Here is a 17436-nt window from a genome sequence, read left to right on the forward strand (position 1 = left end):
CGGCCCATCAAGTACTTTTCAATCACTACCTGAAATGTGCTGTGGGCTTGTGTTTTAAACCACTGGCATGATGCATTTTATACTTCGTTTATGATGCCCCTTGGCAGACCCCATGAGATAGCTCTAAGTATTGGCAATAAGACACTGAACTACAAACAGGTTCAAAGCCAGCTAGTTGAGGTACAAGCGATCAGAAAGGATTATTCCCATCCTCCCAGTGACCTCTCTAAAGCCAGCCCCTCAGTCACCACCAAGAAAGCTCCCTGGGAGGTCTCCCCAAAACAAGTGCAGATTAAAGAGCAGCGGGAGCTGAGATCTCCACAGCCCAAGAGAAATGTTTTCTCCAAGGCCAACAGAGCCCGTGAGGGGAATCTGGGTGTACTGGCACTGCTAGGGCCTCCTCTAAGGAGAGCACATAAAAGCTCCTGGTGTAGCTCCCAGACACACCTTGCAGGCGCTCAGTTTCAAACCAGAACAGAACAATTGTTGCTGGAATGGAAAGTAAAAACAGAGGAGAACCACTGAGGAGTCCTCCATCCCACGCTGAGCTTTGGACAGTTCGGTCCACAAAGCAGCTGCACTAAGGCCTTTTAGTGAAGTGATTTCCAAAGCCAGGCGCTCCCTTCTAGGGCCCCCTGCCCGCTCACCTGCCTACGTGAACAGCACGGCTGCGAGCCAGCTAATGCCATGAACCCAGGGCACTCAGGAGCTGCCACCACGAGGGACACAAGTGGAAAATGTTGCAGAACTGACTTGCTGCATAAACGTACAGGCAGCCGGCACATGGACTCTGTAGAAAAGCAGGCGCAGTTCTGAAATTTGACATTACTCAGAGGTTCGCATTGGAGTTGAGTGGCTGCCAGTAAATAAATATAAATCCGTTGTCAGGGTGTTTCATAATGACGAGCTCCTCAAAGCTAGTAATACTCATCCCCTGATGAAGCAATATCCCTCTAGGTACAATTGCTTCTCAGGCTGCAATATCAGCTCCCAAACTACTGTTGCAGGAGCTCAACCCAGGGCATGACTCAGAGGAGGCTGCAGCACCCTCAAACACAGCGGCGTGGTGCGAGCAAGGTCAGGGCGCTCGGCACCCGCACATCTTCCAGGGGCTGCTTCAGACAAGTCTGGGGGAACAGTGAAGTTACAGATATGTTGCAGAACAGTGATGCAAGATTCCCATCTAGTGCATTAAAACACACAAACGTTCTTTGGCCGTGCTGCTGAAGACAGGCGTTTTCTTGGCACGTGCGTCCTACCCCATCACGGGCAACCCCTTCCCGTGTCCTCCACCGTGCAGCTGGACGTGGGGCTGATCAGGGCTGCACACATGCACATCCCATAAATACAAATCCCAGCTGGCCAGCCTGGGTGGCAGGCTGCACCCTCTTCCTACTGCTCGGCAGCAAGTTTTCAGGAAACTTACAGGGATTTCATTACCTGCATAAAATCCGGCTTAAATTGGCCAGTTCAGGAGTTAGCAGGGAAAACAAACACACGAACAAGCTTTTGACACGCTTGTGAGGTCTCCTAGTTCAACAAACACTCGGTCACAATTGATTAAAACAATTAAACAACAAAAATGTTGAACCTCTTAAAATGCAGATCAACCTGCAGTGCAATGAATGCCCAGTATTATCCATTTCTTTTCCTAAACACACCTCTGTTTTCTTTGCCATTTGTTTGCTCAATGTGCCTCTAATTTCAAGCTGGAAAAAACAGAGAACTGAAATGCTCCTCCAAAAACACGGGTTTCTGGTTCTCAGTGATTTCTCATCACCGAGAAATTGCAGGAATAAGATTTTGTGTCTCACCTGAAGCAACGGACCCTTGATTCCTTAATAACACGATAATTCTGTTACAGACAGCAACTTTGGCTTCAGCTCCAAGGCAAGAACGTGTAGCAACGGCCTGCACACCAGGAAGGAATAGTTTTCAGCCTCTCCAGCCTCGCCCTGCATTACCTGTGAGTGATGCATTACCCAACTGAATGCCAGAAAAGTGCATTTTAGAATAAAAAGTATAGTGTTTCCTAATTTGATTTAAATCAATTATACCATCTCTCACTGGAACGCTCATGAGCTTCAGAAATAAAATATATAAATGGAACCAGCTGCTCCAAAGACTCATTCCTTGGGATAGATTTCACTTGAACCCAATCAGCTTTCTTTTGCAACACGTTATTGTCATGCACCATCAGAGTGGAGAGCACGCAGGGCTGGATGAGTTACTGCAAGGTAACCAGCTATGGTTGAAAAAAATAAATAAATAAGATTAAAATTCCTTCCTGCAATGGCTGACTAAACCCCGAGGAATTAATTAATTCCTCTGGGGCTGACAGGGAAACTGAGGTAGTTACTGGCACCCTAGCAAAACCCATTAATTTATAGCTTGTTACTGCATTGCGTAATCTCTCTGATTTGTCCCAGCCTGGAGCCCCTCTGCCCACCAGCACGGAGGTCTGCAGTGGTCAGGATGGAGAATAATTACAAGTGGAGGAGCACATGCAACCAAAGCCCCGTGTTCTTTAATCTCCAAGTATAATGCATGTGTAGATTTTGGCATCGCTCTTAAAATGATTGTTTGTAACTAAATAGCGTATCTCAGAGCTTAGATACCACGACGACTGATCTTTTCACAAATCAGAGTAAATATATATGGCCAAATCCCGGCTCTACTCAGCTCAGTGGGAGCAGTGCCAGCCACTTCAAGGCAGCCAGGGTTTCATGCACAGGGTTTTCAGCAGCCCATGCCGTCCAATGCTTTGGTTGTTGTTTTTTTTCAGCATTTTCAATTCCTTTTCTCCTCAAACCTTCTTTCCCCATCCAGCATCTCCAGTACGGCTGTGCCGAGATGCAAGTGCGCGCTGAACTCCCAGCCAAAGCACATCAATATGAAAATACCCTCTGTTAAAATGAAATACAATTCTAGCTTCAGCTGACAAAAGCATCCTCTGCCTTTGATTCACTCTGCCAGGCTGCCCACAGCCCTCACTCCCGAGGCATCAGCCAGAGGAGGGCTGCTCACGGACTGCTTGTTTTACAGGGTGACAGATGAGTCTGCGACGGTCCAGGCCAGAGCAGAGTTAGGGAGGTAATGACAGCCTTTACTCTCTATTTCCCTGCTTTTGTCAATTCAAACCAAACCAGATTTCCTCACTTTCTCGCCGTCTCCCTGGAAAACAATCCTCGTCAGCGTCTCTAAACAGGGTCAGGATAAATTAAAGGCAATTGCTCTCAGGCACTGCTCCATTAAGCCACGCCAGGGGTCTCTGAGGGCTCCTCTGCCACGAATCACACTCCTCTGGGACACAACTTCGTACACCAACCACCCAGCTCCCTCCCAGCACTGCACAGGTGGGTGGCAAAACCAAGAGCACCGAGCACTCCTTCCCTCTGCAGCACTCCTCCGGCAGCAGCAGGTAACAAAAGGAGCTCTGGGGGACAGCCCCATCCTCTGAGGTGACACCCGTGAATTCCCCCGGGCTCTCTGCGTACCCAGGAGGAGCCCCCACACCCAGCTGACAAAAGCAAGCAGCCCGCAAACCTAAGCGAGCCAGAGCTGCCAAGCAGCAGTAGGCAAAGAAGGCAGCAGAGGGCATTAAGTACCACTGCAACCATCTCTAATGTGGCTTTTAGGACTCGTATCTTTTTAGAGCTCATTTTGAAAATGTGTAAAGAAAAAAAGGAAAACTCCGCATCTCCTTTTTCTATTTTTTAAGCTCTGTCCTTAAAGAAGTGAGCACTTTGAGGCGGCTACTCACGTGGCTTCCCTTACTGCATCGTCCAAATGTCCAATATCCCTCGGTGGACCCACACGTGAGGCTTCCCTTCACAGTAAGCAAATACCTCATTTTACAGCTAGAGTACTGTGACAAAGAAAGGCACAGAATCTGTCATCTTAACGATATAATGCACCCACACCTGAACGTGAGATGATTTCCACAGCTACCACATGCTTAATTTTCAGTGACCCCAATAATTTATCATGTAAAAATAGGTATTCTGTGCAATAACTATTGACTTAGGAGAGTCAAGTGAAATACTGACTTAGTCACTAACGGGCTAACAAACTCTGTTTGCATTAGTGCACTTACAGACTTGCATTCGTAAGCAGTCAATACCAGAAATGTGTTTGTATAGGATTAACAATGTCAAATTAATATGTATGACAAGACAGCAGCTGCTGTAACTTGACTAAAGCTAAAATGAAGACGTAAATCCAAATGGTCTTGTGAATGAAGAGAGAAAAGGAGGATGGAACAGAAAAAGACAGCATGAAGAAATCAAGAAGGAGCTAATGTGCTCTTTACCAAGAGGCAGAGCAAGTTAAAAAGGCGATTCCCTTCCTTTACCAGAAAAGATTGAAAATGTAGATCCTATGGCTAAAATACTCAAAGTAATCACTAACAAACAAAATTCTTTTGGAGAATAATAGATTATAATAATAAGTCTTGACTAAAGAAAGTTATTTTTTTTCTTAAAGACAAGAAAGTTGTGTGTTTTTTTTTTTCTTAGGCAAAGTGGGTCAAAGAAGCAGATGTTCAGTATATTCTGAGTAACATTTTTTTCAATGAAAAATGGAAGCGTGAGGCTTCCCCCAACAACAATATCACAAAGAGGGGACAGGAATTTTCTAAAGTTTGAAGGACAACTCCCCTGAAAAGCATGTCTGAGCTGGTTAGCCCTGTAGAATGAGGCAGGGCTGAGTGAAAGTGGAAAAAGGGTTTTCTAAGAAACAAGCTTCAGGCTTCAAGAAACAGCGACGTTAGTCAAACATGTCCCGAAAACCACCTTGTATTTAAGTGCACGGACCTACAAACCCACTGTTGTTATAACATTTTTGATGGCTGAGGGCACTACGCAATCCAAACCATACAAAAAAACGTTGGATAGATGTGGACCTCTTCTCCAAAACCCCATCCCATTCCAAATCTCAGCACTGGACGTTTTGTCTTTCGCAGTATCCAAGCTAAACACCCGACTGGCTCGACTGAGCTGTGAGCTCCACCCCTACTTTCAGCGGTGGAGATGGCATTCAAGGACCATATGGCAGTAGGTGACGGCCAACGCAAACATCGTATTTCCTTAGAAAATACCAGCAGAGGACTGAGAAATATGGTCCGGAGCCAACTTGCAGAGGAAGAACCATTACGAAAACCACCACATGGATTTCATATCCCATCAGGTTCCTTGCATTGGAACGTGTGCTGTTGAACTTTTTTCTGGTCTGGGGAGTAACAGGAATTAAGCTTCCACCCATTTTGCCAAAAGACCTGCAAGGTTGTTTATAATAGAGTCTGAAAGCAACCTCCCTCTTCTTTATATGGCAGAGTGCTACAGAAATTAAATAGGATCAAGAGGGCTTTAGGCATGCCTCTTAAATGCATACTGCAGAAGTAACAGGTGAATATTAACCAGAGCTTTATAAACTTCTCTGATGGGACAACTCTCCCATCTTACCAAAAAGGGAACTAAAGGCAAGGCTAAAAGCTGAACTGGGACCTACTGGGAAGGCCATGAAGAAACCAAAAAAAAAAGCACATATAATTAAGAATCCCTTCCCTCACTTTTTTTATTTTATTTACTCTTTCCTTTTCTCAGCCTCCAACATACAGAGAAGCAGAGATGCTCCCCTGAACCCCACACTTCCACATTCACCAACCACCGTGGAAAGCTGTGCGAAACTTTTCTCGTGCCCTCAGGAAGCTGATGAAGTTTGAAAAGAAATAAAGCACGCAACTTTATTGAGGTCGGCGCAAGCCCAGAGACTTGCAAGTTGCATGTCACCGTTAATCAAAGTGACTGTGCCAACACGATTAGAATACCCCCAAAGCCCAGCCAATGAAGCAGCTAACTGAGTGAGACCACGGAGCAGATCGCAAATACCACTGGAGTTGTACATTGTCTCAAAAGATTATCACTGCAGTTGTTCAAACTCTTGTGACCAACAAGGGATTCCAGTGACTCATTGCTATTGTGTTCCTGCAGCTCAACACTATGTCCCACGCATATTCTGGGGCTCCATAGCACCACATGTGTATAACAATGTGCCGCACTTAATAAAATATCTTTGCGGGAAAAGAAGTACCAAAAATATTTGCACAATAGGAGAATGCCAATCGAGCACTGGACTACATTAGAACAGCTCATTGGGTGTCATTCCAAACAGCATCTGCCATGGCCCCAGGAAGTAATTTAAAAAAAAAAAATAGAAATAAGAGATTTTTCTGAAAGATCACAGCTTTTAACATACTAAGGAAACTTCAAGAACAAATTAACATATGACTCACCTCCCTGAGGTCTATCCCATGGTTTCATTATCAGTCAAGCAGAATCCATTGTTGCGAAAGTAGTTCAAAGCAGCCACTCCATCCATGTGCCGTGCTCGATACACAGCGAGTCTTCACGTACAGTTTTGTTAAAAAAGAGGAGGCAGGCAGGGTAGCATTTAAAAAGAAAACAAACAATCCCCTTCGCACTGCAGTTGGAAAGGCCAGGAAAAGCCTGCACAAGTCAGTTAAGGGCTAGGAAAGAAGATGGTTGCTTTTCAGACGATCTTAAAACTTTCCCAAGAAAATTAGGGCCTGCAGCTGGGGCACACCAATCAGATGCTCTGGCAAAGGTCACAGAAGGAAAGATCCCCTGCTAGTTCAATAGCAGTGGTTTCTTCAATAATCTCAAAACAACGAATAGCATGGGATCGCTTCTTCCCACGTGGGATTTGGGCAGGAAAATAAGGCCCACATCTTAACTGCTGTCCTCCCGGGCGCATCGCTGCAGAGCGGAGCGGAGCATCCTCTTCAGAGCACAGGAGCCAGGCACACTGCAATGGAAATGACAGGCTTAATTGACAACCTGGAAAGGAATCATGGAGGAGTCCCGTCCAAAAGACACAGCTTGGGCTCCTGCCACAGCTAAAGAGGCAGATGTAACTTCTGACACTGACAAGTGCTGACTGTAATATCAGATGAAGGTAAGAGATAACAGGGAAACCCTCTGTACATCAATCATGTCATGGAAAGAAGGCACCACGTGTGGCAAGCATCTAGGCTGAGTTAAAGGTTAAAAGAAAGGAAGCATGACATTAGGCTTTCCCTTGAATAATTGAGGGGAGGGAGGCAGGCAGCCCTGCATTTTCTACTTAAAGTCCTGATAGAAAACTGCATGTGCAAACAGAGGGTGCTCTAACATTAGATTTGGTCTGCTGAAGGATGGGCAAGCAGCAGGTGGGAGCCCTGCAAGAGGAAGGACACATCTCGAGGGATGCTGCTCCTTCCCTTCTTCTCCCCCAGCTGATGGTGTGACAGGAGCCTCTGCATGCTGGGCAAGGACTGCACTGAAAAGATTTCTGCTCTTCTCTTTCCTGATTTTTTTTTCTTTCTTTTTTTTTTTTTTTTTTTTTTTTTCCCCTCCATCTTTTTCTTTCCCTCCTCCCTCCCCCAAACCAGGTGGAAAAAAAGAGCAGTTGGCATCGAGTTTAGCAAATGAGCATCCCACTACCAGGAAGAACATTTTCAAAACCCTGTTCTGTGAGAACAAGCAAGGTACGAGGAGCCTTAGGGGTGATGGCAGTGCTATCGTACACATGGACCTTCTCCTGAATAACCAGCCCTTTCTCTCTGCCTGCACACCAGGCACCAAAGACCCCAGTGTCTTCCACTCTCTTGTGGACTTCTGTGTCCCCAGTGAGTAACTACTTGCCAACACTGCACTGTCCAAAAGCCCAAAATCTGGCACAAATATTATGCTGAGAATCAAGCTCTTCATGATAGATATTAAGAAGTAGTAGCTAAAAGGACAGATATAACAGAGCTGAGCTTCACAGCTTTCTTTGTGGTCCTCCACTTCCACAGAGGCACAGAGCATCCTGCTCACGCTGTTCCACAAAAGCATCCAAAATATAAAAAACTTAAAGGGAACTTCTCAAACCTTAAAGCATCGCTGAAGTTTACCATGCAAGGTGCGCTCTGCATGCATATAGAACAGAAGCCCTGCAACGCACAAAGCTTTCTACAGATATTCAAGAGACCCTTTCAACTTCTATTCGCTTAAGCAAAACATCACTGAGGCAATGTTAATCCTCTTGTTTACAGTTACACCCACAAAAGAAAGGGGATTCACAGCTCTAGATCAAACAGATACTCTGAAGGGAGCTATTTAACATCACTAAGGATAGCATCCTATAATTGCTGTATCAAGAGGTTGGATCTTTCAACACAGGTTTTGCTTTTAAAAAAGAAAGGAAATGGGGAACTTCGTTCGACTTTGTTTTTTGCCTCAACCTCATACATAGCTTCAAGTTAAACCCAAACTGATAGCAGCAAGTTCCAATTTACCAACTGTTCTGGGGGCTCAGATCGTCAGAAAAGTATACAGAAGAGGCGATGCAGTTAATGCAACATCAAAGTATAGAGCAACCAACTGCAGCTGCACACCCAGATATACACATTTATTTTAACATCAAGGGCATGTAGGTAACAGGAGAAGAGTTCCTGAGGAGCTCAGTGCAAAACATAATCCTTTACCGTAAGGCCCTGAGCATCCTCCAGTTTATGTACAAGGTCTTATTGCCCTCCACAGAGCATACTCTGGGCAACACCGGCTGCCTGCACTTGCTGAAACTGCAATCACACTACTGCTGGGGGAAGTTTTCCAAGCAGCTTTAGCCCTAGGAGATCAAGAAAGGTGTCTTAGCTATATCAAGTAGACACCCAGACACACACAGTCCAAACCTGGGACCTCTTGTAGCTTTTCCTGCATTTGACTAGAAGCTAGGCTTGGTACTTCCATTTTTGATGGCAGCTGGAGGCTCAGAGTGAATGCCAGACTACCATAAATTCTCTAAACTCATTAAAAAGGAGAAAATCTGACTCCAATTTCCACCAAAGTTAATCAACCACCTCACCAGAAGTCACCACAAAGCCCACGAGACATGCTTGAACCCTTTCAGTATCAGTCTACACACAACTGTAGGATTTGTGGTAATAGAAGATATCCTTACATCCTGATAATCTCCAAGACAAACAAAAAAAAAAAAAAGAAGGAAGTTTGAAAACAGCCAAAAAACAGTGGAATTTTGCTAGCAACTTCACTAGAATAATCCCTGTTGCATTAAAATCCCAGTGACGCAGCTCCTCCGTGCCCTTGAGAAACCCCATTCACTTTTAGCAGCTGAGGCACTTAAGACCTACAACATAAAGCAATTGGCTTTTGAATGCAGGTTGCTTCATTTTAAAACATTACTGCTCTTTGATGTTTATCTGTTTAAGAGAGTTTATTGCAGCTAATTCACAGCAGGAGTGCCCTGTGGCATCCTCAAAAATTATATTAAAAATATAAAAGATAAGAAAGGAAAACATAATAATTATATAATCTAATTTTTTATGGCTGCACAACAAAAATTAAATCCTAATTTTGTAATGTATATGCATAGAACTATTTCTGACACATACCAAAAGCATGAAGCCATCGTACACAGGGCTTTTTATTGGAAAGTCTGACAAACTGAAACAGCAAGAGGCCCAATCCCATATTAGCTGGGTTTCAACTTTATTTAGAAAATGAGCTGCAAGGATAAGCCAGAAACATATGGATGGAAGGCTGTTATCCGCAAACAGAGTCAATGTGCAAATGGCATTTTTTGATTTACTAGAAATAATACTACAGCAACTGCTGCAGTCACTCCCCCGCACCACTTACATTAAATTCACTGCTGCCTAAAAATCGCACTTTTTTGTAATTGCATTTACTCCATTTCCTTATGCCACCTGATGGATGTCAGCTGCAACTGCGTGCCCAGACCAAAGGAGCTCTGAAACCACTGGAGCTCTTTGGGGATCTTTTGGCTCTTTTGGGCCATGGCAGCAATTTGCCTCACCGCAAAGGGGGCATGTGGGAGAACTCCCTGAGCAACTCGAGACACTAGCGTATGGACTGCTCTGGTGCACATCCTCATTTGCACAGGGTGTTACTGAAGGTGGGCATAGCACCCTTGCAAATGTATGCAGAATCAAACCAAGCTGTCACGAGCTGAACACTGCATGGTGCCAAGCCCAAGGTAAAGTATACTTGGTAGAAAACAAGTATCATCGCCATGCTGTTATCGTTGACTGAACCTTTGGGAGGCAGCAACTTGAGGACCGCATCTTGCTTTGTTGTTTTCTTCCCCAGTAATGACCTTTGTGCAGCTTCAGTATGGATTAACTGTGAGAAGGTGCTCTGTAATTCCAGTTACAAGCACCAAATAAAAGGTTGTAGACTGCAAAACACACTAGAAATCTGCTATAAAAAGCAAACACTCCCCTGGACCAATGCCTTCCACAGTCGTGGCATACAGAAGAAGTAGAGAGAGGTACACTACACCAAGCAGAATGAAGCTCCATGGAATCCTGTTGCAAAGAAGCTTTCAGAAAGCATCAACTGACAGATCTTCCACCAAGTAAATCCATCTCCACACAACTCCTCCATAAGTCTTTCTGAGATGTTTTCCAGAAGCCTGTGGATTAGACTGAGTTTTCTTAAAGCCTTAAAGTTCCATTTTGGTTCAACGCCCTCACCACATGTCCCCACTCACCCCACATACAGGTGGAAGATCTCCGGCCACGCTATTCCACAGGGCTGGCAAACAAAGCTGAAGAGTTTTTCACCCAACTGGACGAGTTGTAAGACTATCTATCCCAGAAGCAGCAGCTGGGGAGAAAGGGTAATTCTAAAGGATAGACCAGAAGAAACATGGGCCTATTTGTTCAAGGCCCTATTTGTGCTAAAACAAACGAGGATGTATTCCTAAAACGAATGAGGATGGATTCACCAGATGTTCGAAGATCTGCTCAGAGATCCTGACTTTCAGTCTGAGATTAACACGTTGTGACCAGTAAAAAAAAAGTCTTCCCAAAAGAAGGAGGATTAAAAATACTAACACTAAGGAAATGTATTCATAAAGAACCAAGTTCCTTAAAAACAGAGACAAAACAGCCTTGACTTAAACAGCCTGAGAATGCTGGAGCCCACCTGAGAATCTGGTATTTTCTTTTTTGATGAACAGCCTAAAAAAATAATTTGCGTAGTACTTCTGTTGGAGAAAAACTCTGCCAGGAACTTCATTACAGTCTCTGCATGCCCTTCGGTTCCAGCACTGAAGACCTCCAACACGGTAAATCCTGCCCCCCTGAAACAGAAAGTGCTAACACAGACAGGTACTTCTCAAAAGATGGGTCTCCTTTTTTAATAAAGACAGCAGAGGTTGAGGATGGCCTGAGGAAGGAACCCGTCACCCCATCTACCTCATTTTGCTGTGAATATCTCGAGTATCTCCACAGACCACGAGAGACCGCACAATTTCGAAGCCCAGGGTGTAAATCCTCTTCATGTTAATAGCCATCAACCCCAAAATGGGGCGCTCTCATTTCCAGACACACTAAAAACACTGCTTTCAGACTTCTTAGCCTATGAATACCAAATCACATGCCCAAATACACCCTTCCCCAAAATTACACACAGTGGGCCAAAGCGAAACAGCCCAAGTGCTGTCCAAAACCCCTGTGGGGCGTCCCCTACCTGACAGGCACCTCTGAAGGCCTAGCGCCAGCAGGAGGCCGGCAGCAGGCCTTCCACCACTACCCACAGGCCCAAATGCACACTTAGCTCAATAAACTGGCACAAAAACATACTTAACTGGCACCTGGGACCTTCAAAGGCAACCCCGTTTCCATTCTACCCCTGGCAGCTGAGATGCAGAGGTCTTTAATTGTCCTCCGTTAGCGTTTTACTAACGCCGCGTGTGTATATTGGCTTCGTGAGCCAGGGCTACTGCTGCACGGTGCTGTTGCTGACTGGAAATTTCTGCAGAAAATGAGAATTAGGGAATTCACACATAAGCCCAGTTTATATGTACGGATTTCCTCTGCTAAAAGCCAACTCAGACTTAAAAAAAGAGAAACAAGTAAAATTTCAGGTCTTCTACAACTGACTTCGCCTCCTTACACAAAGGCGGGGGGGAGCGAGCTGTATTTGCCGTTTTTATAACGTTTCTATTTCACTATCATCACTAAGGTAACTCCTCACATAAGAGAGGGAGGGAGGAGAGAGGAAAGAAAAGATTTAATAAATAACAGAGAGGAAAATCCTGATGACGTTAATCTCAACCACAGCAAAACAATAGTTTGAGAGCACGCCAGGTCTCTCTACAGTCTCAGGCTGAAGCCCAGCCTCTAGTTCATTAAAGTAAATAAAATATAACGGTGAACAAAAAAAGAAAAATATGAACAACAGCATGAATAATACAGAGAATCTGAGCACAAGTCCAACCAAATGATGTCAAGCATTATTTAATTTTTACTTCGCTTTCTCAGAGAAAACACCAGAGAGTAGGGGGTGGGAGGAAAGCATGTTAAGGAGAAAGAGGCAAGGATATCCCAGAGGGTTTCTGGTAACATAATCACTGAAGTAATATATATATATTTTAAAGTATTTCAACATTATTAATTCCCTTCCAAAGATAATACAATTGAGAGTTGGTGGGGGGAAAAAAAGTAACTGCAGGAACACTTACATTGAAATGGCTCTGGGCCATTATTTCCCAAACGTGCCTTCAGCTGTGGATGGAATTTGGCCCATCATGGACATTGGTTTATGTAATTTTTATGTCTGATTAAATCTGTTCTTGACAAAATAAAGGAGACACACCAGTAGGTTAAGTCAGTCTTAATTAATATTCAGTCAGCAATTCAAATTGGAATATCAAAAAAAATGCTATGCCTCTTCTTCTGGTTTAGGAGGGTGCTAATGAGAATCACTGCGATACCTCTTCTGTGCACATGTGCTCAGCCCTCTTCCAGCCACCTGGTACAACTTTTAACCTACCTCCACTTGCTACCAGATCTCAACAAAATACTCTGGCTTCTGGTCAAAATCACTGGAACTAGGATTGGGTTTCAAGATGCTCAAAGAGACAGAAAATTTGGACTGTCAAGGATGGGGAATTCCTGTCCAAAAACTCATAATGACAGAGTTCTGCCGAATATTAGTAGTGAGTGTACACTTAAAAATAAATTGTATTTGTCAATATTTGAGTAAAATACGTCGGGTTTTCACTATACAGGTTGCTCAGGAAGTTACGTAAATGTAATTAATATGCTACCTTGATAATCAGTCATTATTCTTAAACTTAAAACAAAATTAAAAAAAAAAAAAAAAAAACACTGACGATTGATATCATCTACAACAATGCCAGATTTTCAACTCCAGACACATAAAGATCACTATAAAGCCAAAATTTCTCAACGGTATTTCTTCTTTTCTACACATTGAAGGAAACCTCGGTCACCTTTGTTATCATCCTGTGAATTCATGACAAATAAGGACTTGTATGCTGACCCGAGTAGGAGTCTTGGAGAACTGAATAGACAATGGCAGATGGGGGGAACCTGTCCACAGCTATGCATTTAAATGCAGCAACACATTTTTTTTGGCTGCCTTTGCTGTCATTTGGGGTTTTGATTGGACTGACCTTCTATATCATCCATCCTTAATTGAAATTGGATTTGAATGCCTATTTATAAACCCAAACTTTGATCCTCATACATGAATAGCATAAGCTATCAAATACTGAAAGCATTTGATTTATATACATATATTTATATACATATTTATATACATACATATATATATATCTCACATTCATTCTACCTGACAACAGAATTGCAATAGTCAATTGTCCATATCTGGGAACAGGTTAAAAAAACTAACAAGGATAAAATATGAATTGCAAGTCATGAGTGCACAAAACCAAGTATTTACGAACAATCTTCAAACAATGAATTATTAATTGAAGAACTTTGTGAGTAACTTCATAGAGCAAATAAATCAGAGAATTTTACAACCTGAGCAAACAATTTATTGAATAAATTATTCATTGTGAATCCACTATGCATTCAGATCTGGATCTTCCACTTCAGGTTTCTCTTTTGGTGAATCACTACAAAGATTACACACCCTGCCTAATTTTATTGCCTCAGTGTACATTAAAATGAATCAGTAACTGTAGTTTTCTCAGTAGCAGTCAAACACAGGACAGAAAGAGACTGAGGTCATTTAAACCATAATCTAATCTAAATTTGTTTCACCGTGAAGTGGAATATGGGGTACTTTAGAAGCAAAGTGATATGCAAGATGGATTTCAGATACCTCAAAGTCTGGCTGTAACAGCACACGTTTACAACACCTACCCAAAGAAACAAATGCAAAAATAGCTTGGGGACAAAAAACAGCTTTTTATTCTTTAAAAGCTGTAATAAGAAAGAGGGTGGGATTTTTGGTCTGTTTGTTCTGTTTTGCTTAGCATAGCTTACAAGGGATGCCCTCCCCTCCAAAACTTTGTGTGAGTTTGGCGACGTCAAGCTCATTTGTTCTCATTTCACCACAGCTCCCCAGGTCAGTGATGGGCTTATGATGGACGGCAAGCAGCAAGCTTGAAAGCTAGGGCAAGGGACTCAGATTTCTAAGGATGAGCAGCAGGTTTACAAAACAGGATCACAAACAGCAGCAAAACAGCTTTTCCCTCCTCCTCTTCATAAACCCACACCTGTCTCGGCAGCTAACGTTTATGATTACTACACTGGGTTAGAAAACACCACTTTAAACTACAGTGAACCCTCAATACATCAGATAATAACATAGTGGAATAATGCAGGAAAAAAAAAAAAGGAGAATAGGGTTAACAGCACGATCCATTACTTGGGACACACAGCGAGCACGCAGAGAACATCTGCGATGCTGCTGACTGTGGAGCACGGGGATCCCTGAGCACACACCAAACCCACGCCGGGGAGCGCAGCAACCCAAAAACGTGACTCTGCTGCTTCCAGACCACAGGCAGGGAGAGAATCAGTGCATCTGCGCTCACAGAACTGACGTTCCCAAAAAGCAAGAGCTTTCTATTTATTTATATATATATTTAATGACAAACTAGTGCATTCACCGTGGCTGTTGCCCAATACAGCCATCTCTCACTTGGCAAGAAAACCTTTCACAAAGCAGCGAAGCTCCACAAAAATTACTCTATAAAAGGAACATTTCTCCTTTTTCTACCCTAAAGAACGTTTTCTGATGAACATCCTCCCTGAAACTCGATGCAATTCTGAGTGTCACAAAAAGCCAGAAAAAATATATCAGGCTGGGGACTGCTGTTTGAATTAAGCTGATGTAGAAGGATGCAATATTCAGATACTCTGAACAGAAGGCAGCAGACACTGCAGTCATTGAGTGAAAAATCAGAAGTATATGTTGAGTCACTACGCTCGACTCTAGTTAAAATTTACAGACTATGTATTTGAAAATAGTATTTTCTTACAACACGCATCAAGTGACTCCCCCCCCCCCACACACACACACAGAGCTTAATTGGTCTTATTTAACCTTATTTTTTCTTCCAGCTATAGTGAAGTTTGTGCAACAAACATCATTACTGAGATGAAAATTAAACCAACACTGAGATTTGGGTGCATATTTTTGCCCCATTTGTTTCCCCTCCCCCTACAATTTTTATGTTCTTATTTTCTCCCTTTCTTTCCTTTATGCTTTTCTTCAGTCTCCTCTGTTCCTCTTCCTTTGTTTTTGGCATCATTGCATCCTCTGCTTCTTCTTTTTTTTTTTTTTTTTTTTTCTCCTTTTCCCCTTTCTCCTTAATCTCCAAAGCAGAATGTGAAGTCAATACCATTTATATGGAAATCACACTTTCCAATATACAGCATTTGCCCAAAAAAGCATTTGTCCATTTCTAGCTGCTCCAGGAGAGAGCAATCTACATCTGCCCTGCTCGGAGCAGCCCCTTGAAGGGCTGTGATCACAAGCTGTATTTTTTCCACAGGTATATATTGCAAAACTTCTAATGAAGAGTACCGTTTTCAGAAGTGCTGAAGGCAGTCAGCTAATAAGTGACATTTCTGACACCAGCAAGACAGGAACGGGTGCACAAAGTCATTTCCTTTATGCTTTCAGATTATTTTAGTAATCAGAGGAATGAGTTTAATGATGTTGATAGTTTATTATTTATTGAGCAGCAACAACACGCTCAGTCACCTACAAAACAGAGCACGAGTGTACAATGACAACTAGGTGGGTCAGGCAGTTTAGACACAAAACACCAAACCCTATTAACATTTAACGTGGTAGCATTTAAACAAATAACATGTGAATGTGAAATTCAGCTGGGCAATATCCCTCCATTTAAGGACAAAACCACTCACGTTCCCCTCTCCTGAAGTCCCATGTTGGAGGGAGGTGCACATTTCAACCCCAAAACCTCAGTTTTAACAGAGTACTCTGTTAAAGGGAAAAAATACCTTACGTTATTGCCCAGATTGTCGTATCATTTTCTTAGACACAACGTTTATGTTGACCCATTGGCAGAGTAGGAGAGACCCAAGGCAGCCTTCCTTCTGTTGGATTATCTGTAAATAAAGCACCTCAGCTCTGCCCTCCCTGTGCACACACTGATGGGGAGGCTGTGATAAACCCTAGGACAGACCTCTGCTGGAAACTGTAAACCCACTTTGATAACAAAACCCAGAAGCAGCTGTATTGCTGCTAGTTGGGTTTTGCCCTTAAAACACATCATTCAGTAAGCCGTGAGTTTTAAGTAATCTTTCCATGAGATCATCTGATCTACAGGACTCCCCAAAATGACTCACTTCACTGATGACAGTGGAAGTACTCTGGATTTATAGTAGTACAATTGTGGCAACAGCCTGCTCACCGAGGCGTAGGGTTTCAGCTTGGTTTAAACAGTAAGGCATGAATTCTTTCATTAGTCATCACCAGAGAATGAGCTGACAAGTGTCTTCCAAGAGTGAGTGCATGTTCTTTCTGTGCTATAAATCTCAGAAATGCAGAACAATGTATTTGAAAATATACAAAAAATAAGAAAAAAAAACAACACCAACTTTCTGCATTGATTAAAAGCCTTGCCAACACCCCAGAGTTCCTTATTATATATCCCAACTTTTATCTTCACCTAAGATCATCAGATGAAAAACCTATACTGGTGCATCTCTCTGGTGCGAAGGCACAAGGCATCCAGCAATTTAAGCTGGATTTAACCCAGAATAACCCAATCACATCACACAGAGGGTACAGGGAACACACAGATGATCCGTGAAACCCATTTGGCCATATTTGTCACACAGTTCCCAAAAGAAGTCAGCACACAGGCCACGAGGCTTCACAGCTGGTCAAGGCAAATGATTTTATTTTTAAGAATTCAGGGGCTTATTCACCTCTACTAAGCCACACGTCCTATCTAACCTATCTTAAACTCACAGCCCTCCTGCGTACAACCTTTCATTCATCCTTTCAGCGCCTACCACACCACTCCTACGACTGCCACGTGTTTTATCAGGTGGGCTGAGCAGAAGCTGGAGAGGACACCCCACTTAGA

This window comes from Aythya fuligula, chromosome 3 (genome assembly GCF_009819795.1).
Source record: "Aythya fuligula isolate bAytFul2 chromosome 3, bAytFul2.pri, whole genome shotgun sequence".
In the NCBI taxonomy this organism is placed as follows: Eukaryota; Metazoa; Chordata; class Aves; order Anseriformes; family Anatidae; genus Aythya; species Aythya fuligula.